General features: G+C 43.2%; 1 protein-coding gene across 7 annotated transcripts in view; it reads left to right on the top strand.

The window, feature by feature from the left end:
• Positions 1 to 26,134, top strand: part of LOC133818902 (disease resistance protein RPV1-like) — a 95,990-nt gene that overhangs the window by 6,747 nt on the left and 63,109 nt on the right. The window contains exons 5-6 of one of the 7 annotated variants that reach the window (XR_009886159.1): positions 13,176 to 13,774; positions 13,859 to 14,630. The exons of the other annotated variants lie outside the window; for them this stretch is intronic. The gene's annotated coding sequence lies outside the window, so the exon portion shown is untranslated. Of the gene's footprint in view, positions 1 to 13,175; positions 13,775 to 13,858; positions 14,631 to 26,134 lie in introns of those variants that run through there. 7 annotated transcript variants of the gene reach the window in all.

The raw sequence follows: 26,134 nt of genomic DNA, 5'->3' as shown, positions 1-26,134 counted from the left end.
TCATGTGAGCACTCTTACCTTGTTCTTGTAAGAGCCTTGTTTCTTCTTGAGCATACATGATTATCAGTTCATTCATACTTCATTTGTCCTTATGTGTGTTGTATGAAATTTTGAAAGGCCCATATTGAGGTGGAAGATTGTTAAGGATGTAGTGAACTAGGAAAGTTTCAAGAATAACTACATCGAGCTTCTTCAGTTGAGCAGAAATGTCCATTATCTTTGAGATATGTTCTCTAACTCCTTTGATACCAGTGAGCTTTGTTGATGAGAGCTGGTGGATGAGGTTGTTGTAGAGTAGCTTGTTTGAAGTGTCAAACTGCTCATCGGTCATTTTGATCAAGTCTTTGACTTTCTCAGGTTGTTCCACCGATCCACGCATTCCCATATGGATCTTGGACATAATGAACATGATGCTGAGACGATTGGATCGCTCCCATTTTTCATATAGTACGATCTCAACAACGGTGCTAGTTGCAGTGATTGCAGTAGGTTTGTCCTTCCTTATTGCGTAGTCCATGTCGGCGCAACCTAAATGAAGAAAAACTCGTTCCTTCCAGATTTTGAAATTATCACCCCTAAGTTCAGGAATATTGGTAAAGATTTTAGTGAAACTAGAGGAAGATGAAGAAGTTGCAAGAATTGGATTACAAACTTAGATTTCCAAGAATGAGGCTTAATGAAGTCATGTTATACCAATGTATAACATGTTGAAAGATGAAATTTTATTAAACAAAATTGCTTGTGGGCTAAATTTTTAATTTAATAAAATTGGATGTACATTATAATAAATTATTCAAAAAAATTGTTTGGGATAAATTAATGTTTGATTTTGTATCTAATTAAATTTTATGATAATACTATTAAATTAATTATCATAACTCCTATGGATAAATGAAGAAAATTAATTGATTATATTATCCTAATTAATTATATAAATACAATAAAATCTCTATGGGGTAAAATTATTATACTTATATAATCAATCATAATTTGCGTATGTTGACCCTTGATTTGGTCAACGACACGGAGTTAAGTAAAACGATAAAAACAAAATAAATTCAAGCCAAAAAGATAAATGACACCAAAGTTTTAGAGTGGTTCGACCCCAAGTAATGGTAATAACCTACGCCTACTTAATGTTCTTATTAATGTAGAACTCTAAAAATTGTGATTAATGAACTAGGGTTCATGAGTTTCACAAGCTTAGAGATGAATGCAAATTTGGCGGATAAAAACACTATATTTCTCTCTTAAAAATCCCCCAAAAGTCCTCTCTCTTGAGCCATTTGAGTCTTATTTATAGGCTCAAGGAGTTCTTCATGGGCTGACGGGCCTTAATTACATTTGTTGACGCGGTTCTTCGCCAACAGGTAATTAAGAGAAGAAGAGAAAGGGATTAGTGCTGAATATAGAACCGTAACAGATATAAGATCTTAGAGGGTGAAATGGGTGACTCAAGACACGTTTTTAAGTGGTTCAAAGGTTAAAATCATTCTACTCCACTAGTCAATATTATTGATGTATTCTGGTATTTGGTTACAAAGCATATATATCTTTCCAGAGATTATATTTTCCAACCCTTATCAACTCCCAGGGTCTCCATATTTATAGGAGAAGGTACCTGGAAGTTGGTAAGGAGGTCATCCCGTGACCTTCTTATTTGTTATATCAACTCTGTGACATTCATGATTAATTCCTAAACCTGACACATAAGTATGGTCAAATCGATAGGTAAGGAGATAATGGGCCGCACGGCCCAACCCAGCCGTGGGTGTCTGAACACGCATGTTCCTGCTACGTGTTCGAGAAGTCAGGGAGATATCGGACACGTGATGTCAGATATATGCACGTTTATCTTGCGTGTGTTGACTTTACAAGGGGTCATAGCCTCCATATCTAGCTCGTACCACGAGCTGCGCATCTGACCCGACCTTCGGCCTTCTGATTCCTTGCTCCAGTCTTGGGGAGTCTTGGCGAGTCCTTGAGGATTCCTCGAGCTAAGGGGGTACGACCTCAAGACAGGAGCTCCGGTCTGGGGGATGTTTATGGACTAACCATGATTAGTCCGAAGCTCGGCCTGCTGATCAGCCCGTGGGAAAATCAGGGCGTACATCTGCCCCCAAGCTCTTGCTCGTGGTATATGACGTCGTATATAAGACCACAGTAGGGGCTTTTAGACTTCCCCACAAACTCTTCGCATTCCACTCTTTATGCAGACGCCTGATACGTGGAACATCGTGGGTGGTGACGGTACGTCTTACAAGAACCGCATTTAATGGCCTAGCCTATGCCCAGCCGTCGTTTCGTATTTCGAGTGAAAGGCCTCGGATCCCTCATCAGGGCCATCCAAGAGCCTTCTACACGTGATCCTTCACGCATATAAAAAGGGGGTGGCCACCCTACGCACGGGCCACCCCTTCATTCAAAATTTTCCAAATCTCTTTTCTTCTTCCCTCTCCATATTTCAGAAGAACGAAACCCTCGACTCTATTGAGACAATGAACCCGGTTGACGTCATGGACTCTTCAATGAGCATGACCTTAACGGTAAGCTGCCCTATTCTTTTAAAGCTTTTACCATTACACTCTGCCTTATTTTTCCTCTGAGCCAATTTATCTTTCATTTCTCGCAGGGTGTCGTCGCCCTTCACCGGAGCATCATCAGGGCCACAACTCAGCTCGATGACATGAGGACCGAGCACCAGGCCACCCTTCAGAAGGTTAAGGTGACTAAGGATGCCTTGGCGACCTCGAAGGTCGAGTTGGAGAAGACCCGCTTGAAGGTCCAGGAGCTCGAGACCTCCCTTGCCACCTCGTAGGCAGACCTCGAGGCAGCGAAGACTGAGATCCAGGCCGCCCAGGCCGCCCTGGAGGCCGAACGGACCACCTCGGAGCAGTCCATGCAGGATCTGTTCTATCACTGTTGGGTCTACAATCCGGAGGTTGACTTCTCTTTCATGCCACCGAGTCTCTGGGCGCGCTTGCTGGTGAAGTTCCAAGCTCGCCTCGACAAAGAGGCGCCGCCTTCGGAGACTGGGGAAGCCTCTGGTGCGGCGGAGCAGGGTGAAACAGCGACCTCCAAAGGGCCGACTGACGGAGCTTAGGGCGCTTTTTCTTTTTTTTGCCTTTGAATATTTTGAAGTATTTTATGTAACATTTGCATGAGGTGTTTTCACCTCGAGACAATTTGCCTTACGCCTTTAACTTACGCTTTTTTCATGCTTTTGGCTACAATATTTATATTTTTGAAAAACTTAGTTCGCGTTAACCGTCATCCATATCTCGAGCTCTTTAAGAAGAACAACGAAAAATAGGTTTAAATCAACTCCTAAGTTTTATGACCCGGTTAAAACCAGGAACTTATTTAGAAAACTTAGTTCGTGTTAACTTTTATCCATATCTCGAGCTCTTTAAGAAGAACAACGAAAAATAGATTTAAATCAACTCCTAAGTTTTATGACCCGGTTAAAACCAGGAACTTATTTAGAAAACTTAGTTTGTGTTAACTTTTATCCATATCTCGAGCTCTTTAAGAAGAACAACGAAAAATAGATTTAAATCAACTCCTAAGTTTTACGACCCGGTTAAAACCAGGAACTTATTTAGAAAACTTAGTTCGTGTTAACTTTTATCCATATCTCGAGCTCTTTAAGAAGAACAACGAAAAATAGATTTAAATCAACTCCTAAGTTTTACGACCCGGTTAAAACTAGGATAGGACTTAGTTAGCGTTAACCCTTATCAATATCTCGTGTTTTTAATAAAACAACGGTCAATCGATAGGAGTCAACATCTAAGTCGTTAAGGAGACCTGGTTATATCCAGGTACCATATGCCCCCCAAGTAACTGGGAAAGGGTCTTTCGTGGTTACTTTAAGATTACACTTACAAATATGCGTAAAAAACTGATTGTTATTAATACATAAAAGGTGGCCTTCCAGGCCTTACAAGTGGATCATTGATAATATTTCTTTAAGTGGATGGCGTTCCAAGTCCGCGGGACCGCCCCTCCATCAGGTCGAGCTAATTTGTAAGTTCCCTCCTTGATGACTTCGATGACCTGGTATGGTCCTTCCCAGTTTGGTCCCAAAACTCCATCTTTGGGATCCTTCCCGGCCAGGAAAACTCTCCTTAGGACTAAGTCGCCAACGCTAAAGGCGCATTTTTTGACTTTAGAGTTGAAGTAGCGAGTGATCTTCTGCTGATAATGGGCGAGCTGGAGTTGCGAATCCTCTCCCCTTTCATCAACTAGGTCTAGGGAATGGCATAGGAACTCATGGTTCCGATCTTGGTCGTAGGACTGGACTCTATGCGACAGAACCTTAACTTCCACGGGGAGGACTGCTTCACTCCCGAAGGTTAGGGAGAAAGGAGTATGACCTGTAGGAGTCCGATGCGAGGTCCGGTATGCCCATAGGACCTGGGGGAGCTGTTCCGGCCAGATCCCCTTCGCTTCATCTAATCTTTTCTTGAGGCTCGCCTTTAGAGTCTTGTTGACAGCCTCGACCTGGCCGTTCACTTGAGGATAGGCCACGGAGGAGAAGCTTTTCACAATTCCGTGCCTTTCACAAAACTCGGTGAACAGGTCGCTGTCGAACTGAGTGCCGTTATCGGAGACGATTTTCTTCGGCAGGCCGAATCGACAGATGATGCTTTTAACCACGAAGTCGAGTACCTTTTTCGATGTTATCGTTGCCAACGGCTCTGCCTCGGCCCACTTAGTGAAGTAGTCGATGGCTACCACGGCGTAACGGACCCCGCCCTTTTCGGTAGGCAGGGCGCCTACTAAGTCTATCCCTCAAACGGCGAACGGCCAAGGGGCCGAGATCATCTTCAGCTCGACTGGAGGAGCTCGGACAACTGCAGCGAATCGCTGGCATTTGTCGCACTTTTTCACATATGAGATCGAGTCTTTGGACAGAGTCGGCCAGTAATAACCTTGCCTGAGAACCTTTAAGGCCAAGCTTTGCCCCCCAGTGTGGTCTTCGCAGAATCCTTCGTGAATTTCCTGCAGGATGGCCTTCGCCTCACCTGGAAGAACGCACCGGAGGAGAGGTAGGGAGTGCCCACGTCGGTACAATACTCCATCGACTATCATATATCTAGGAACTTGATATAGGACTCGCCGCACGTCGTTACGTCCTTCAGGCAGCTTGCCCTCGACGAGATACTCAAGAATGGGGGTCATCCAGGTCGGCCTAGCGTCAATCATCTCGACCTCTGCCCGATCTCCTTCTATACTTGGTTTTTCCAAGAATTCTATTGGCACCAACCCTAGGGTCTCTGTCTCTCCCGAGGTGGCGAGCTTGGCAAGAGCATCTGCATTGGCATTCTGTTCTCGAGGTATCTGTTCGATCGATCCTCGCTCAAACGCGGACAGCTCGGCTTTTACTTTCGCCAAATAGGCGGCCATCTTGGGTCCCCGCGCCTGATATTCTCCCAGAACCTGGTTTACCACGAGCTGGGAGTCACTGAAGCACTGGATGGAGCTCGCCCTTAACTCGTTGGCTATCCTCAGCCCAGCCAATAAAGCTTCGTACTCTGCCTCGTTGTTAGACGCCTTGAAACCGAACCTTAGCGCTGAGTGGAATCTATGTCCCTCGGGGGATATCAAAATGATTCCGGCCCCGGAGCCGTTCTCGTTGGATGAACCATCCACAAAGATCCTCGACAACGAATGGGGCGAGGCGACCTGAGGTAGGCCTTCTGACGGATCCTCCTGGAATCCCGTGCACTCTGCCACGAAGTCGGCCAAGGCCTGACTTTTTATGGCAGTTCGTGGAGTATAGAAAATCTCGAACTGACTGAGTTCGACCGCCCACTTTAACAAACGTCCCGATGCTTCAGGCTTTTGCAAAACCTGCCTTAGAGGCTGATCGGTCATGACGTGTACCGAGTGAGATTGGAAGTACGGCCTGAGCTTTCGCGAGGCCATGATTAGGCAGAACGCCAGTTTTTCCATCAATGGGTATCGTGATTCTGCCCCGAGGAGTCTCTTGCTGATGTAGTAGACTGGCTTCTGAACTTGGTCCTCTTCTCGTACTAGTACGGCGCTAGCTGCGTCCTCAGTGACGGCCAGGTAGAGGAAAATAGGCTCTCCTGCTTTGGGTTTGGATAGCACAGGTGGTTCAGCCAGATGTGCCTTCAGGTCGAGGAATGCGCTTTCACATTCTACTGTCCATTCAAACTTCTTATTTCCCCGGAGCAGGTTGTAGAAGGGCAAACACTTATCGGTTGATTTGGAAATGAACCGGTTGAGTGCTGCCACTCTTCCTGTGAGGCCTTGGACATCTTTCCGCGACTTGGGGGAAGGAAGCTCGAGCAGTGACCTGATCTTGTCGGGGTTTGCCTCGATTCCTCGGGTATTGACTATGAAACCCAGAAATTTCCCCGATGCGACACCAAAAGTGCATTTATGAGGATTGAGCCTCATGCCATATTCTCGTAGTATGTTAAAACATTCTTCCAGGTCGGAAACATGGTTGTCGGCAGTCTTTGACTTGACCAGCATGTCATTGACGTATACTTCCACGTTTTTTCCGATCTGGTCCGCGAACATTCTATTTACTAGCCTTTGGTAGGTAGCTCCGGCATTCTTCAGACCAAACGGCATGACCTTGTAGCAATAGACATTAGTCGGGGTCATGAAGCTGGTGTGTTCTTGGTCCGCCGGATTCATCGCGATCTGATCGTAGCCTGAGTACGCGTCCATAAAGGACATGAGCTCGTGCCCCGCCGTGGCATCCACCAGCTGATCGATCCTTGGCAATGGAAAACAATCCTTGGGGCAGGCTTTATTCAGGTCGGAGAAGTCAATGCAGATCCGCCATTTCCCGTTGGGCTTTGGAACTAGCACGGGGTTGGCGACCCAAATTGGAAATTTGGCTTCACGGATAAATCCACATTTTTTGAGCCGGGCCACTTCTTCTTCAAGGGCTTCAGGTCGGGTTGTTCCTAAACGTCTTTGCTTCTGAGACTTGGCAGGAACGCTTTTATCCAGATGGAGCGTGTGCATAATGACACTTGGGCTAATTCCCACCATGTCCTCGTGGGACCAGGCAAATACATCTAAGTTAGCCCGCAGAAACGTTGTTAACTCCGCCTTCCTATTGCCGCAGAGGTTCTTCCCGAGCTTGATCGTCCGTGATGGATTTTGTGGATCAAGGTTCACCTCCTCGAGCTCCTCAATAGCCTGGAGCTCGGATCTGTCTTCACCTACTCGGGGGTCAATGTCCTCATTCAAGGCGACCTTTTCCTCTTCGGCGCTCTGAGGTTTTTCAATCTCAGGATCCACCAAGGGTCCCTGAGATTCCTCCTCGCCCTGAATGGCCATTGCCAGCTGCCCGGGTTTAGACTTTCCCTTCATGGAAATGCTGTAGCATTCCCTGGCAGCGAGCTGATCGCCCTTGATGGTGCAGATTCCTGTTGAAGTAGGGAATTTCATGGCGATGTGTCGAATGGAAGTGATTGCATCGAAAGCTATGAGCGTAGGTCTGCCCAAAATGGCGTTGTAGGCAGCGGAGCAGTCAATGACCACAAACTCGAGTAGTTTAGAGACTGTCCGAGACTCTTCTCCTAGGGTGATCACCAGCTCGATCGTTCCTATCGCTGCCGTTCCTTCTCCCGAAAAGCCATACAGCATCATGGAGGTCGCCTTTAGCTCGGCGACGGTCAATCCCATCTTTCCTAGGGTGGATCGGAATAGGAGGTTCACCGAGCTTCCATTGTCTACCGACACTCTCCTTACTTTCCGGTTGGCGAGCTGGACTGCTACAACCAAGGGATCATTATGAGGGAATTGGACATGGCCTGCGTATTCCTCCGTAAAAGTGATCGGTTGTTTCTCTAATCGCTGCTGTTTTGACTGACGCTGCTCCGGGACGAACTCCACTTCGTTGTGAGCCTTTAGTTCATTCACGTATCTCTTCTGGGTACCTTTGCTCCTGCCAGCCATGTGCGGACCTTCAGAGATGGTGGATATCTCTCCTCCGACCACGGGAGGAGGGACGTCCTGATATATCCGAGACCCGGGCTGACTGGCTGGGGCTTCTGGAGCAAGTCGACTCGCTGGGACCCTGTTCCGTGAGTATTGAGCCAAGGGGCCTGCTCGGATGAGAGTCTCGATCTCATCTTTGAGATGCCTGCAATCGTCGGTATTGTGGCCGACGTCGTTATGAAAACGACAGAATTTGGAAGTGTCTCTCTTTCCCTTGTGGTGTTTCAATGGTTCCGGCCTCTTCCAGGGGACCCGAGTAGAGTTGGCCAGGAAGATACTTTCCCTGGACTGGGTGAGCTCGGTATATGTCGCGAACACGGGCTTAAACTTGTCTACAGACTTATTCTTCTTTTGGCCGTGCTGATTGTTTTCACCATTCCCCTTTCTTTTGCTTCCGCCGGGCTGGTTATTCTGTGTGACGTCTGGGGTCGCTACCACGACCTCCGTCCCTACTCCAGCGGGCTGCTCAGGAACTTGGCTGGTTCCCGCGGCTGAGGCTTCGGCTTCTTCCAAATTTATCCATTCTTGGGCTTTGTTAAGGAATTCGTTAACCGAGCTGACTCCCTTCCTCTGTATATCCTTCCACAGGTCTCCTCCGACAAGGATTCCGGTTCTCATGGCCATGAGTTTGGAGCTATCATCTGCGTCCCTGGCTCGAGCAGCGACATTCGCAAATCTGCTCAAGTAGGCTTTCAGCGTCTCACCGGGCTGCTGACTCACGTTAGCTAGGGAGTCGGATTGGACTCGGGCGGCCTGGGAGGCGCGGAACGCCCTTTTGAAGTCAGCTGAGAAAGTCTTCCAGGAGCTGATTGACTGCCTTTTACTCTGCTTGAACCACTGCCTGACAGGTCCGGTCAGTGTGGAAGGGAAGATTAAGCATCGTAGCTCCGGGCCAATGTTATGGGCCATCATTAGGGTGTTGAACATCCCTAAATGGTCCGACGGGTCTCCGTCCCCGTTGAACTTTGACAAGTGAGGCATACGGAAACCAGATGGGTATGCCGTCGCTGCTATGTTGGGGGCGAAGAGTTCCATCTCGTCTCCCGAATCATATTCGTCTTTTTCTTTTTCTGATAGGAGCTTCCTCATCAGTTCCTCCATCTGAGTTAGGCGCTCGAGGGTTTGGTCCTGAGATCCTTGGTTATTCCGGGGCTGCTCAACAGCTCCGGATCCATTGTACATATTAGGTGGGTTATTGCCCCTCCTATCTTGAGATAGGTTATTTGGGACATTCCCTCCGTTACGTACTTCGGATCGGGCCCCCCTCGAGCGAGCCTGACTACCATCTCTAGCTCGATCCTCTCTGTGAGAGTTGAGGCGATCTCGAAGGTCGCCTCCCTGGGTGGTCTGGTGACTTTGTGCTGAACTTAGTCGCTGACGCAGATCTCCTCCAGAGAGATCACTCCGGCAACTTCCGGTTCAATGACTCCTGCTGGATAGGCTTGGGGTCCGTCTTTGGTGGCGAGGACCTGAGCTTTCTTCCGGCGCCCTGCTACGCCGGGAAGGTCCCGCTGATGGTGGGTTTCTCCTACTACTCCCGTAAGCTGGGATGTCTTGGACGGGCCGAGGAGGAGACGGATATCTGATTGGAGAAGGAGGATGCCTGACTGGGGAGGCGATCCTTTCCTGGTCGCTGCTGGACTTCAAGAATTTGTTCATCAGAGATGGCAGTATGATGAGCCTCCTGCCCATCATGTTGTTCTGTTTCGTTGCCATGCCTGGATCGAGTAGTCACCATAGTTGGATGTTTGCAGCAGCACTAATCGAACTTGCTCTCAATGAAAGCACCAAACTGTTGACGCGGTTCTTCGCCAACAGGTAATTAAGAGAAGAAGAGAAAGGGATTAGTGCTGAATATCGAATCGTAACAGATATAAGATCTTAGAGGGTGAAATGGGTGACTCAAGACACGTTTTTAAGTGGTTCAAAGGTTAAAATCATTTTACTCCACTAGTCAATATTATTGATGTATTCTGGGTATTTGGTTACAAAGCATATATATCTTTCCAGAGATTATATTTTCCAACCCTTATCAACTCCCAGGGTCTCCATATTTATAGGAGAAAGCACCTGGAAGTTGGTAAGGAGGTCATCCCGTGACCTTCTTATTTGTCATATCAACTCTGTGACATTCATGATTAATTCCTAAACCTGACACATAAGTATGGTCAAATAGATAGGTAAGGAGATCATGGGCCGCACGGCCCAACCCAGCCGTGGGTGTCTGAACACGCATGTTCCTGCTGCGTGTCCGAGAAGTCAGGGAGATATCGGACACGTGATGTCAGATATATGCACGTTTATCTTGCGTGTGTTGACTTTACAAGGGGTCATAGCCTCCATATCTAGCTCGTACCACGAGCTGCGCATCTGACCCGACCTTCGGCCTTCCGATTCCTTGCTCCAATCTTGGGGAGTCTTGGCGAGTCCTTGAGGATTCCTCGAGCTAAGGGGGTACGACCTCAAGACAGGAGCTCCAGTCTGGGGGATGTTTATGGACTAACCATGATTAGTCCGAGACTCGGCCTGCTCATCAGCCCGTGGGAAAATCAGGGCGTACAACATTTAATACAAGCGTATCTAAATAATAATGGAAATCACAATTATTACATAAATGTGAAATTACAGAAAATATCTGAAATGCTGCGACCAGACTGGTCGCCCATAAAATATGTTGTCTGCTGAGTGAATTCTCTTCTGGTCGATGGTCGAACAGAACGTACTCACTTAAACGGTCACGTGTATCCCACGTGCATGTTAATTCTGCCACGTCATCAGATAAATCTTTTTTGGGTAAACATTTGCCTCCCAAGTTTATTTTACTGCGACCAGCATATAATAAACTTAATCGACCAGCTTTCTGTTTGACCTGTCACGTCTGTCAGCACCTTTTGGAAAAAGTAAACAATCATGATCGTTACAGTTTCCCAAAAATATTTCGACGGCTAACACGATTTCCTTCTCATCGAAAACTTACCTTGATCATTACCTCTTTAACTGCGCCACGATCAGTATAAATAAGTCACTTTTCCCACTTTTTACCTTTTACCAAATCATTCTCTCTCAAGAACTCGGAAGAACTCTGAAGGGAAACCCAGAAAACTTCGGTGATCTAAGACGTGTTCGATCAACCCCGAGCAATGACACCCGTGGCTCCTTCGCAATCTGCAATCTAAGTAAGTTTTTGAACTCCTTGTCTCTGTTATACAATTAAAAATGAATTTCACGAGTTTTCTAGTGTGAGTTTTTTAATGTTCTTGAGATTTTTTTTTTGGGTAATCGGGCTCATATGCAGAAACATGATAGGATAGGGATTGTAAGTAATGAAAATATTAAGTAAGGCTTAGAAATCAGTGTGGGAAGTAGGAGTACTGTTTTAAGGCCCAAAATCGAAGTGAAACTTCGATTTTTATGCTTTCGGAAAAAATTAGGTTTTTCCCGCCTGTTTTCGGAGTCGAAAAGTTTTTCTCACTTCCGCTTTTTAATCTGTTTTTCCAAACTGCTCGCATTTTTAGATTGTTTATATTAGGATGCTGTTGGTCATATAAAAGCTTAACTTTTATACACGAGCAACGTTATCCCCATATTTCTTCTTCTACCTATTGGTCGTAGATTCTCACTTCTCTTTTATTCTTCTCAGATCTTCATGCACGATCCTTGGGGAGGTGAGAGGCCAATAGAAGACGACCTTCTTACGCTGCTATTCGAGGATCAAGAACCGCCGTCACTTTTGTTCTCTGAATTCCCATCTTCACAGCAAAACCCTCCGACCAGCCTTCCGACCAGTCAACCTAACATGGGTTGCGTGAAATACAGTCCCCGTAGAAAGAAGAGAACAACTAACTCGCCTTCTAATCAACCTGCCACTCGCGCCGAGGACCCTTCAACTAATCCTCAGATTGTAAACTGCGCACTGCCTGACATTCAACCCAAAGTCAGGCCTTGCGACGACCCTCGAGCTGAAGACAAAGTCGAGTGGTATCTTGCACCTCTTAGTGTCATATCAGCTAGGACAGTCACAAAATATCTCAGGAAGTACGACCCTCCTAGGATTACATTAGTTAGGCTTCACCCGACCAGAGGGCAAACTTGCTTGGAGGCGCCTTCAGCGCCTGATCGAAGTTTCATATTGAGACAGGGGCAATCTTGCCCTTACATGACTATTTCCGAGGGGTGGCCAACTACTTCGAGGTTGCCACTTTCCAAATAACACCCAATGGATATTGAGTGCTATCAGCACTCTATATCCTCTACAACCACAAAAAATGGCATGTGCCAACACCCCACGAGATCAATTACCTCTTTGATCTCAAATCTAACCCCAACTAGAATAATACGGGGTTCTTCCACTTCTGCCACCAGTAAATCGGTTGAGTATTCCTGAGTGACGTTACCCATAAATCCAACGTGGGAAAATACTTCCAGTAGTACTTCCTCACGACAGACCTAGTCACTAACAATCTGACCTTCGCGCGAAGAGGTAAATTTCTCAATTGCTTGTCGTGTGTTTTCTTATTGGTTTTTCCATCACTATCCTTAGAGTATTAGTGTTGTATCTAGGCCCATCATGTCGACTAGACCCCACTCCAGATATGGAGATCATGGCTGCAGCACTGGCCAACATGACGAACATCGAAAAAAGTGTCAAAGAGCTGGTTATTGAAAGCAATCTTAGGCTGGTAGGCCTTCTGGCACCTCACCAGGAAATGAGTGAGTCCACCGCGGGGAGTACCACTGGAGAGGGTATCGGACCAGAAATCCCCAAGCAGCAGCAAGATGTGTCACAACCCCAAAGGCGATGACCAACGGGAGTGACCATCTGAGAGTCGTCCAGGAAGGCTCGAGCTGATGCTGCCCATGCACAACATGGGAGGGGAAACAAAAATTGCTTGAATACATCGACACTATATTCGAATCCTCTGACGAGAACGGTATAGATCTCTTGCTTTTAGATAGCTTGCCCATCCCTTATCATCTATTCGATAGGGATGACAACTTTAATTTTGCAACCAGAAACTTTAATTCAGACTTCTTCAAGGCAAAGAGTGAGTGTAGCTGTAGTTCTATAGATAGTATAGCGACCAGTAATAATTGTTCGGGTATACTACTTAGAATTTCCCTTTCTATTATTTTATTGCTTCTTTAACTTCTATATCTGATCGTTTATTTATGTTTTGTAGTCATGCCTTCAAAAGATGCCTTCGACATCTATACAACAATCGATACCGAAGCTCCTGCGAGCAAGAAGAGAGGAAGCAGACGACACCCTGGGGAGAGCAGTAGCGACCCCTCCAAAAAAATGGCTCGAACAGAGGATCCTCCATCACCACAACCCTCCAAGGACACGACCCCTCCTCCAGCTCCCCTCAACACGACTCCTCCAGCTCCTCGCGACACAACTCCTCCTGAGTAGTCAAGAAAAACTCAGACTGAGGCTATCTTGAACACTGCATATAGCTCAGCTTACGACAAGTTGAAGAAACTATCAAGACACCGTCGTAGCCAGGAAGCTAATCAACATCTCCACCATGAAGACCAATCCCTCAACACGACTCCTCTAGCTCCCCTCAACACGACTCCTCCAGCTCTTCGCGACACAACTCCTCCTGAGTAGTCAGGAAAAACTCAAGCTGAGGCTATCTTGAACACTGCATATAGCTCGGCTAACGACAAGCTGAAGAAACTGTCAAGACACCGTTGTAGCCAGGAAGCTTTCAGCAACATCCCCACCATGAAGACCAACTGGATTCTCATCCGCGCGCTGAATGAAATACTCAGTGTAAGATACAACCTTTGTTGTGTTTTAACTGACTAGCTCGCCCTCTCACTTATACTAATAACGTTACTTCCTCTCTGATCGCAGGGTGTATTGACCATGAGTACTGGTTGGCGTCGCTCTGAGGAGACTGATGCCAAGCATGCTGAGGAGATCAAAGCATGCAAGGAGAGGGCTAAAGTGGGCGAAGAAAAGGCCAAAGCATGCGAAGAGCAGGTCGCCTGTCTGAGCGAGGAGCTAAGAAAGAGCCAGGAAGCGGTGGTTAAGATTACTTCTAGCAAAAACCAGTTTAAGGAAGCTTCGGAGATTAATTTCAAAGAAGCGTCCAAACTTCAGAATAAGCTGGTGGCATGTCGGCAAGAAGTCACCGAGCTGGAGGGGCGAGTAAAGCTGCTCGAGGAAACAAATGCTTGGAACTTGGAGAAGTTCAAAGGGGCATGCTTTCAACTGCTTCTACCTCTTCTGGAAAAACAATCCAGAAGCGAACTTCGACTACCTTCCTGAGCATGCAAGGCAACTCGAGCTGACGAGATGCGCTGCTCGCCTAGAAGAGGAGAAAGCTCGGGAATCTCCTGAAATCTCCTTGGCAACATGCATTGAGGGTGTTGAAGAGGAGGCAGGGACCACGGTTGACCAGCAATCGCAGCCAAATCCTCCTGCTGCTCCTGTTGCTTAGTGATTTTTCCCTTTATTTTTTATTTATTATTATTTTTTTGTAACTGGGACATATGAACTACGGTTCGTATTGTCGAGACAATTTTTTGCTACGCAGGGCAACTTCCAAGCAACAACTGCTCGCGGTGTGAAACATTTCTTTTTGATATTATAATATTTGCTTTTATTATAACATTTGCTCATATGACCGAACTTAGCAAAGTACTTTGTTTTCTTCTTACCAAATCCAATTTTTTTGAAAAATACTCTAAGTGTCGTAGTATGCTTTCCCTTATTTTTCTCGTGTGTTTATATATGCTAGTTGATATACTTTGCTCGCTTAGTATCTTATATGCCCCCCAAGTGATCGAGGAGCTTAAGGTCCTCGGTCACTTGCCATGATCATGTCATGTTCGAACATTACTGCTCGCACACTAGTAATTAAAACGACAATATAGCAAAACAACACACCTAATGAGCAAATACTTGTAATAAATACAATAATTGGCAAGAATAACTGGCTGCACACAATTCCTTTTATTTCTCGTAGTAAATGGACAAAATCGTGTCTGTACAAGTGACCACAAATTGATTTTACACTTGTAAGCGACTAGTCATATAATTGACAAGCCCTTATTCATAAACTTGTGAAAAGTGAAATTAATACAAGCCAATTCTTTAAAAATAATTGTTTATTGATAATACTTGCGCAGGTGTTCTCCATTCCAATAGCGAGGAATGGGATCTCCATTTAAGCGAGCAAGTTTATATGGACCCGGTTGAAGAACTTCTTCAATCTGATATGGACCCTCCCAATTTGATCCGAGCACTCCGGCAACTTGATCGCGTATGTTGAGAAAAGCTCTTCTAAGTACCAAATCTCCCACGTTAAACTTTCTTTCTCGTACTTTAGAGTTAAAATATCGAGCCACCTTTTGCTGATAAGCTGCCGCTCGAAGTTGAGCTTGCTCGCGCCTTTCATTGACCAAGTCCAAAGACTCCATCAATAACTGATTGTTAGTACTTTGATCGTATGCCAACCTTCTATGTGATGGTGGGTCTAGCTCAACAGGCAGCATGGCCTCATACCCATAGGCAAAAGAAAATGGAGTATGGCCTGTTGCTGTTCAATTGGATGTTCTATACGACCAAAGGACTTCGGGTAGTTGTTCTGGTCATGCCCCATTTGCTTCTTCAAGCCTTTTCTTCAGGGTGTCCTTTAGGGTCTTATTGACAGCTTCAACCTGTCTGTTTGCTTGCGGATGAGCTATCAATGATTATCCCGTGCCTCTCGCAAAAATCAGTGAAAAGATCACTGTCAAATTGTGTGCCATTACTAGAGACAACTTTCCTTAGCAACTCATATCGACACACGATGTTCTTGACAACAATGTCTAATACCTTCTTGGTCGTTATTGTTGCAAGTAGCTTAGACTTGGCCCACTTCGTAAAATAGTCAACAACTACTACTGCATACCTGACATTCCCTTTTCTTGTGGGTAAAGACCCGATAAAATCAATCCCCCATACTGCCAATGGCCAAGGGCTTTGCATATGTTTAAGCTCATTTAGGGCTGCTCGAGGTATATTAGAAAATCTTTGACACTTGTTACATTTTTGAATGAAATCCATTGAGTCCTCATTCATGGTAGGCCAGAAATATCCTTGCCTTAGGATCTTTTTCGACAAACTTTGCCCCCCAGCGTGATCTCCGCAGAAACCTTTATAGACTTGTTGCATCAGTTTTTTGGCCTTTTCATTAGAAACACACCTTAACAACGGCATTGAGTACCCTCTTCTATATAAAATTCCATCGACCAGAATGAATCGAGCCGACTGCCTCTGGAGAGTCCTTGCTTTGTTTCTTTCTGCTGGCAGCACTCCTTGCTCAAGGTATTTAATGAAGGGCGTCATCCATGTGTCTGTCGCTTGGATCACCAGTGAAGACTCCTCTACTTGAGTGCTTGGTGCTGACAAATGCTCAACTGGTACTATGTTCAAGGTGTCAGCATCCTTCGTGCTTGCTAGTTTGGCCAAGGCATCATCATTTGAGTTCTTATCGCGAGTTACTTGCTGGAGGGTATACCTTTCGAACTGTGCCAATAAGTCATTTGCTTTGTTCAAATAAGTAACCATCTTGAGACCCCTAGCCTGATACTCTCCCATAATCTGATTGACCACTAGTTTGGAATCGCTATAAATTTCTAGTGACTTTATATCCATGTCCTTGGCTAGTCTTAAACCCATGAGCAGAGCTTCGTATTCAGTTTCATTATTGGATGCTGTAAAGTCAAATCTGATTGCACAATGGGGCCGATGTCCTTCTGGGGTAATCAAGATCAGTCCTGCTCCAGCATTGCGCCCGTTGGAAAAGCCATCTACGAACAATTTCCACGAAGGAGCTTGATCTTTACTTTCAGCTCCTTCCATCGACTCGCTAATTGGGATCCCAGTGAATTCTGTGACAAAGTCTGCTAGAGCCTGTCCTTTCACAACTGCTCGTGGAGAATAAGAAATGTCGAACTGCCCAAGTTCAACTGCCCATTTTAATAATCGTCCAGTGGCCTCTGGTTTCTGCAGGACTTATCGTAATGGCTGGTCGGTGAGTACCACGATTGGGTGAGCTTGAAAGTATGGTCGCAGCTTTCTGAAGGCCAAAATCAAGCAATAGGCTAACTTTTCAATGGGTGGATATCGCAATTCTGCTCCCACTAATCTCTTGCTTATATAATACACTACTTTTTGTACATGATCCTCCTCTTTGATCAAAACAGTGCTAGCAGCATACTCCGTGACTGCCAAGTAGATGAACAAAGTTTATTTTTCGACCAGCTTGGACAAGATTGTTGGTTGTGACATATGAGACTTTAGCGCCCAAAAAGCTTGCTCGCACTCTTCTGTCCACTTGAACTTCTTGTTGCCCCTAGGTAGATTAAAAAATGGAACGCACTTGTCCGTTGACTTAGAAATGAATCTACTCAAAGTAGCAATCCTCACAGTTAGGCTTTGAACATCTTTAATTTTGGTAGGCGGCTGCATCTCGATCAGGGCCTTGATCTTTTCGGGATTAGCTTCGATTCCTCGTGAGTTTACTATGAATCCCAAAAAAATTTCCTGATCCAACACCAAAGGAACACTTGAGGGGATTTAGTTTCATCTGATATTTGTTCAAGATGTTGAAGCATTCTCGCAGGTCCTCGATGTGCTCTTCAGCCTTCTTCGACTTAACCAACATGTCATCGACATATACCTCTATATTAACGCCGATCAACTCTTTGAACATATGGTTGACCAGTCGCTAGTAAGTCGCACCAGGTTTTTTCAAACCGAAGGACATTACTTTGTAACAGTAGAGCCTTGTATCTGTTCGAAAGCTAGTGTGATCCTCATCAGGTGGATACATATTGATTTGATTGTACCCGGAGTATGCATCCATAAATGATAAAATCTCATGCCCTGATGTAGCATCGACCAGCTGGTCGATCATTAGGAGTGGGAAACAATCTTTCGGGCAGACTTTATTAAGGTGTGTAAAATCCACGCACTTCCTCCACTTGCCATTCGGCTTGGGAACCAGTATAGGATTAGAGACCCAAGATGGATAAAATGCTACCCCTGATGAATCCGTTCTCCTTCTGCTTCTTGACTTCATCTTTTAACGCCTTCGATCTGTCTTTGTCGAGCAACCTTCATTTTTGTTGCATTGGGGGAAATTTTTTGTCTATATTTAAGACATGGCTGATAACTGCTGGATCAATCACAACCATATCTTTATGCGACCAGGAAAACACCTCCCAATTCTCCTTAAAAAATTCCACCAGTTTTTTCTTTGTTGTTGTCTCTAAGTTTTTACCGACTTTCACAACCTTGGTCGGATCTGCCTCTTCTAGTTGGACCTCCCCGAGGTCCTCCACGGGTCCCACATTTTCTTCAAAATCCCCACAGCGAGGATCTAAGTCCCTATCCTCACTTTGGGCAACACCGTATTTGGTGACATGTTCACCTGATTGGGCTTGTACTTCATTTGTCAACAACAACCTTTTTTGACTTTTCCCCCCGATCTGCCTCTTTTTGCCTTGGTAATCGAGGAATTATAACATTCCCGCGCTTCACGTTGGTTTCCCAACACACATCCCACTCCTGCATCAGTTGGAAATTTCATGGCCAAATGCCAGACCGAGGTTACGGCTCGCAGGTCGACTAGAATAGGTCTTCCAATCACAGCATTATATGCAGAAGGACAATCAACTACTATGAAAGTAGCGAGTAATGTCCTATTCGCATGTGCCACTCCTGATGTGACTGGAAGTCTGATCGATCCAGTTGGTGCGAGCCTTTCGTCGAAAAAACAATAAATGGTTTGGTTGTATGGTTCCAAATCTTGCACTGATAACTTCATCCTCTCCAGCGAAGATTTATACAGAATGTTGACTAAGCTTCCTGTATCCACCAATACTCGCTTGACCATCATATTAGCGATCTGGACATCCACAACCAGAGGATCTGAATGGGGGAATCGAACATGTTGAGCGTCAAGCTCAGAGAAAGTTATCGATTCTTCATATGTTCGAGCTTTTTTGGGAGTTCACTCCTCTACGTTTAGCATTTCAATATCTTGGTCGTGGCATAAGGTCCTAACATATCTCTCTCTCGCCTTTCCACTCTCACCCGCTAGGTGTGGGCCACCGCAGATGGTCAGCAATGTACCAGCAACTAGAGCTGGCTGTAAAGGGGCGAGCGTTGGCGTACAGGTGCCTGCTCATTGCCTCCTTTAGTTTCTCGCTGAGAAACTCTAGCGGCTCGCACATATCTCCTCAGGTGTCCTTGGCTGATAAAGAACTTAATCTCATCTTTAATCTGGTTGCACTCGTTGGTGTCATGACCATAGTCGTTACGAAAACGACAAAACTTAGTAGTGTCTCTCTTGGAGATATCTTTCCTGATTGGTGCTAGTCGCCTGAAAGGAATAGTGGTGTTAGTGGTCTGGTACACTTCTGCTCTGCTATCGATTACGGTCATGTAATTGGTGAACCTTGACTCGTATCTGTCACTTTTAGGGCGCTTATTCTCAGACGTTGTTGGCTCGTGGTTCGCCATTTTTCCTCCGTTTGTCCCATTATTTTTGTCGTTGCCATTGGGTTTCCCAGACCCATTGGCGACTTTGGCAGGATCTTCTTTTGGACCCTAGTCATCTGTGGGTGACTTCCCTTCGTTGGCAATGGCCTACTCGAGCTTGACGTACCTGTCTGCTCGGTCCAGAAATTCTTGGGTGCTCTTGACCCCATTCTTCTGCAAACTATTCCAAAGGGATGAATGGCGCCGTACTCCAGTAGTAAGAGCCATTATCTTTCCTTCATTGCCAACCGTCTTAGCCCCAGCAGCGGCTGTTTAACGCCCAAACGTGACTTCCACTTAGCGGTTGTTGTAGTATAGATCGGGCGGTCGATTCCACAAGGAGGCAAAGAAATAAAGTTAATAAATAAATAAATGTTAGAGATAAATAATGTGAGGAAAATAGAACAAGTGATATTTTTGTTGTTTTTTAAATTTAAAGATTAGAAATAAAGATAGAATAAAGTGTGATGTAACAATAGGTAACAAGTAGGAAGGATCAAGAGTCACTAATATGCATATTTATTTATTTAGATCTTTGATTCACAAAAGTTACACAAATGAGAAGTTCATATCCCAACTATTCATTTGGAAGATTTAACATTGAAGCACAAATATATTTTATAAAAATGTATTCAAGTGATTATTATTCTTTACCATGGAAAGATGAGATAAATCTTATGAGAAATCTAAAAATGACATTATACCATTGGCAATAATGCAATAAAAGATTGGACATAAAACCTAACACTAATATTACTTTTACTATTTATAAAATACATAGAAAGAGCATGACTAATTCTATATAGATTTTAGCAAAAGTGAATATATATGAATGAGATGGAGAAAATGATAAAGATATTATCTATATTATTTTCACTAATTTGATAATACATAGAAAGTGCTTGACAAAATCTATATACTATTAGTAAATATAATTATAGATAACAAGATGAAGAAATAGAGATGAAAGAAAATAAATCACTCAAATATATAAACTTTAAGCACATGGTGAATCAAAAATACCAAACAAAGTCATAGTGCATATAGGATCATCCTAACCTTCCCAAGAAGGTTAGCCTATTATACTAGACATTCTCATAAAATTCTAGAGAGAAAATATGAGAGATGAGACTAAAATTTGGTAGAGTTTTGCTACCTAAAAATTACATAGAAAATGTGAAGAAAGAGTCCCTATTTATAGAGGGAGAAAATGACTAAAAAGTAGGGGTGCACACTGGTCATATTTTCGGGTTTCGGGTTGAGAAAAATGGTACCGAAACTGATCCGAAATTTTCAGATTTTTTCGGGTTTCGGGTTTTACTCGAGTTTGGGTTTGATTCGGGTTGGGCTGGGCCATTTGTGTTTTGGGCTGAAAAGCCAAATTTTGCAAAAATACTATTTTTTACACTTTTTTTTTCAAATATACCATTTGTTTTCAGATTTCAGGTTTGATTTTGGGTTGGGCTGAGCCTATTGGGTTTTGGACTGAAAAGCTAAATTTTGCAAAAATACCATTTTTTACACTTTTTTTTTTTCAAAAATACCATTTTTTTCAGATTTCGGGTTTAAACTCGAACCCGAGGCTAACAAATTTTCAAACTCGAACCCGACCCGACTTTTGTCGGGTTCGGGTCGGATTTAACCCGATTTCGACGGGTTTTCCCAAAAAACGGGTTTTCGGGCTGCGGGTCAGGTGGGTTTGCGGGTTTTTCGGGTCAAATGTTCACCCTTACTAAAAAGAAATTAAACAACAAAATGAGGTTTACAAAATAAATCTGAAATATTAATAATAAAATATGATTTTGAAAAATCAAATCTTATTATAAATATTAACCTAGTTATTTTGGTGTATGGTCAAAATACCCTTTTTCTAAAACACCAAAAAAAGATGAGCTTTAGAGTTCAATATGACAATTTTGCAAGGCCCAATACCCACAAAATATGGGTTGAAGGTGGCTAGTGGCAGCTGGTCCATTGACCAATTTCCAGCCAATGGGAATGTGACACGTAGGCAGCTGGCTGGGGCGAATTGGGCCTTCATTTGGGGTTTGGGCGTGAGAGGCTGCTGGAGAGTTGATGCAAGGTGTTGGGCTTGGAGAACTGGGCCTGTGGAGGAAGCTTCTATTGGGCTTTCGGCTGGTCATGTGTTTCCTTTAGCTGTGTTAAAGGAAAAAGGCTGAAGATTGGCTTTGGCTGAAGCTTGGTTGATGTGTGCTGAAGGAGGCTGGTCACGTTGGAGGAAAAGTCATGTATTGCTGGACACATGTCGCGTGGGAGAAGACGCCACTTGGCGCTGCAGGTGGAAGGAGAGAAGAGGTGGATTGGGCTTGGGGTCTTTTGGGCCAAATTTTTGACTTTATGTTGCAAAAATGCCAACTTTTCCTCCTTTCTTCAATTTTATTTATTTATTTATTTCTTCTTTCTTTTCTTTTTGACAAAATGCATCTTTAATTCCTACAAAATAATAATATATTAAATCATAATTAAATATTTTCATTCATAAAATATATCATATTAATTAAATGAAAATAATAATCAAAACTTAATTTATTTTGACATTTAAGATCAATAAATGTGCACTTTTCACCTCTAATCAGCGGCTCGCATGAATCGTTGAGCATACCCTTTCAAGGTTTCTCCCTCCTTTTGGTGTATCTCAACCAACTGATTGGCCTTGGTCGGATGTACTCGACCAGCATAAAAGTGTCCGTAGAAATCCTTCACAAATATTTCCCAAGACACTATGCTAGTCGGAGGGAATTTGAAAAACCAATCCTGAGCAGTCTCGGACAAAGTGGCTGGAAAGATTCTGGACCGAGCGTCGTCTGACACTTTTTGGATGTCCATTTGTATCTCGAATTTGTTCACGTGAGATACAATATCTTCTAATCCAGTGAAGTTAGGCAAGACCAACATTTTAAATTTGCTTGGAGTCTCGGCCATCGCGATTCTTTGCACAAACGGAGTGCCCTTTCTCCGGTCAAATTCAATATGGGATGTCCGGTTCCCCACTAATTCCTGGACGGCCTGATTTGAAGTATTGAGCTAGGCCTGTACATCGTCTAACATTATTGGAGAAACTAGTGCTGGAGGTGCATACTCGTCGTGTCTTTCTCTTCTATCATTGAAAACATCCATCAAATCTTCCTCTCTATGTCTTTGCTCGCTCACGCCCAGTCGATCAAAGACGTTGGGTTGTCTAGGCTGCCCCTAGCATTCTGGCTCATCGGTCGGTTCTCTCTTGGCAGATGGTTCTGTTATTCACCCTTCTCTTCTTGCTGCCGACCAGATTTCCTCTGCCCGAATCCGCCTCATTATAGTCATGGTCATCTCTAAAATATAACCGATTACGGTGCGACCCGCTGTTCACACTATTTCCCCTCCCCTTGCTGGCATGTCCCGACTGACAGGTGGAGACCTGCGTTGGTCGGTAGGTTCTCGGGCATTATTATGTCGTGGAGGATCCCTGACCGCAGAGCCTGATTTAACCTGCCTTCTGCTTGCAGAAGGACGTTGTTCCCTGTTTGGTGGGTTTGACTCCTCGGTAGTCTGGTGTCTAGGGCTCCGAGGATGCTGCCCAACTCTATTCTGCCTTTGCTGCTGGGGATTATCTCAACCAGCGTGAGAAGGTGGTGGCTGTTCAGGATCCTGGAACGACCTATCCTGTTGAGCAACAAGAGGTTGCTTCGACCTCTGAGGGTTTGTCGGCTAAGGTGGATTGTGGTAATGCTGGGGATGATTTGATTATGGACCTTACTGTGGTTGCGTACTAAGTAGATGATCCAACTGGGAAACCGGTGCATGCTGTCCTCGGGCTAACCGAATGGCCGCCTCTAGAGCGGCAGTGGCATCCCTCTGCCGGCGGTCCATGTCGGCTTACCGCTCATTCAATTCTTGGCGTTGCCTATCAATCTCCCTATGCTATAATGCCATTGTTTCAGCCACATTTTCTTGATTAGCACTCGGCTAATTCCTCTTGCAACACAATCATGGTCGTCCTCAAAGTTTTAGAATCCATCTCCTCATCTTCCAATTCCACTTGTGGCTCATCCTCAACCACATTTTGTGGAGGAGGTTGGGTTGGCGCAGTACCAGAGGTTTGCCCAGTCTTCCTAGCTGTTATCGCCATTTGATCTTCTTGGAGGTCTTGAGTTCAGCTCTCAATGAAAGCACAAAAATGTTGACCATTGATTTGGTCAATGACACGGAGTCAAGTAAAATGATAAAAACAAGATGAATTCAAGCAAAAAATATAAATTACACCAAAGTTTTAGAGTGGTTCGACCCCAAGTAATGGTAATAACATACGTCCACTTAGTATTCTTATTAATGTAGAATTCCAAAAATTGTGATCAATGAACTATGGTTCACGAGTTTCACAAGCTTGGAGATGAATACAAATTTGGTGGATAAAAACACTATATTTCTCTTTTAAAAATCCCCCAAAAGTCCCATCTCTTGAGTCATTTGAGTCTTATTTATAGGCTCAATGAGTTCTTCATGGGCAGATAGACCTTAATTACATTTAATACAAGTGTATTTAAATAATAATGGAAATCACAATTATTACATAAATGCGAAATTACATATCTGTAGAAAATATCTGAAATGCTGCAACCAGATTGGTCGCCCATAAAATATGTTGTCTGCTGAGTGAATTCTCTTCTGGTCGATGATTGAACATAGTGTACTCACTTAAACGGTCACGTGTATCCCACATGCATGTTAATTCTTCCACGTCATCAGGTAAATCTTTTTTGGGTAAATAGTGTCCATTATGTGAACCTAATTAACTTAATATATAATTTTATATAATTAAAGATGTTATAGCTATTTTCTAATTATTTAAAATTATATGGTTCACTAGACATTATGGTTTAGGCTCTATGAATACCTAAGAACAATTTTGTTATAACATAATAGGCAATCACAGAGAGTAGTACTCCTAGTGTGGCCGCTTGAAGATCATTAAAAATTGTTCTAGATTGAGCATTTGTCTCAGTTTCATGCTTTCTTATATCAACCACAAAATTGTTTATGTATTATTCATAATTCTATTCACTTTAAATAGTTTTATGAATATAAATGTGCTAAACATTATTCAACCTATCTTAATGTTTATATATAATCTTATATCTAGCACAATAATGGAATATAAAACGTATTTAAATTTATAAAGCCATACATATAAAATTAAATATAATTATACTAAGAATAAATTTTGCATGAATAATAACAAAATAATCATACAAATTAGCATAATTAATTAAATGTAGGAAAATAAATACAATAATTCCATATATACACTTAATGGCAGAAAAAATATATGCTAGATAAGACAATAAAATCATTTATTGATTTAGTGAATTAATAAAATAATTGCACAAATTTAATTGTAAAACAAAGTGTAATTACATTATTAAAATAACACAATTATTTAATATAGCACGAATATAAGAAATATATCATACACCAAAATCAAATATTTGCACATTTTAATTAATTTCCAAATAACATATAAATTACCAAAATTATTATTTTTTTAATTAAATTGGCCATTATTAAAAAATGAAATTTATAGTCTAAATAAGCATTAAAATCAAGAAAATAATAAAATTCCAAAAATAAATCAAAAAAGGTAATTTTCAGAATTTTTCTTCAATTTTTTTTTAAATTCTGTTTAGGGAAAACCTTATATGTTGCTGTATGACCCGTCAAACGACGGGTCGTTTTGTCTGTTGCAGCAGGGAAACGACATGTCGTTTTGTTTCCCCGTCTTCAACCTTCAGCCGAGTCAAATTTGACTCGGTTTTCTTCATGTGGGTCATTCGGACTCGGTTCCAAACCTGCATGAAAAACACCATTTTGACGTCGATTTTCGAGTTCTTTTTGCCCATATCAATTAGAAAATCGTTTCTAAAGAGATTCATGGTGTTTGTTTGCATGAAAAACAACTAAAATTGAACTTTAAATTTAAAAAAAAAATCGACAATAAACGGGTTCATGAAACTTTCAGTCAATGTGATGAGTTTGAAAACTCATTTTTAATGCATAAAATCATTAGGAAAGATAAGCTAAAGGATTTCTAATAGCATTTAGATTGAAAAATGCTTTTGAAAAAAAAAAAAACCAAAACTTAGAGGCGTTAAAAAAAAAACTCTCGGCCATAACTCAAATGAATATATATATATGTGTGTATATATGACCAGATTATTATGTTTATATTGTCAAAAAGATGTTGGGTCTGAACAAAATAATATATACTTAAACACAAAAGCAATACAAACACAATTAAATTGCAAAGAAATTTTTTAGATATACCACCAAAACAAAATCTGAAAATTATATATATATGTATATATACACGCACAGTAAATTAAACACACACGTATATATATAGATATATATAATTCATGACAAACAATATAAATCAAAGACGAGGCATAGAAAAGGGGATTGAGATACCAACTGTTAGATTAAAAATTAATCTAGATGCATAACAATCTTAATGCGGAATAAACAGATTGTTACATAAAATTTAGAGGATCGAAAATATATGTCTCTAGCCATTGATATTGATAATCTCGATCTACA

Source organism: Humulus lupulus, chromosome 2 (genome assembly GCF_963169125.1).
Source record: "Humulus lupulus chromosome 2, drHumLupu1.1, whole genome shotgun sequence".
In the NCBI taxonomy this organism is placed as follows: domain Eukaryota; kingdom Viridiplantae; phylum Streptophyta; class Magnoliopsida; order Rosales; family Cannabaceae; genus Humulus; species Humulus lupulus.
This window is presented reverse-complemented; position numbering and strand designations above follow the sequence as displayed.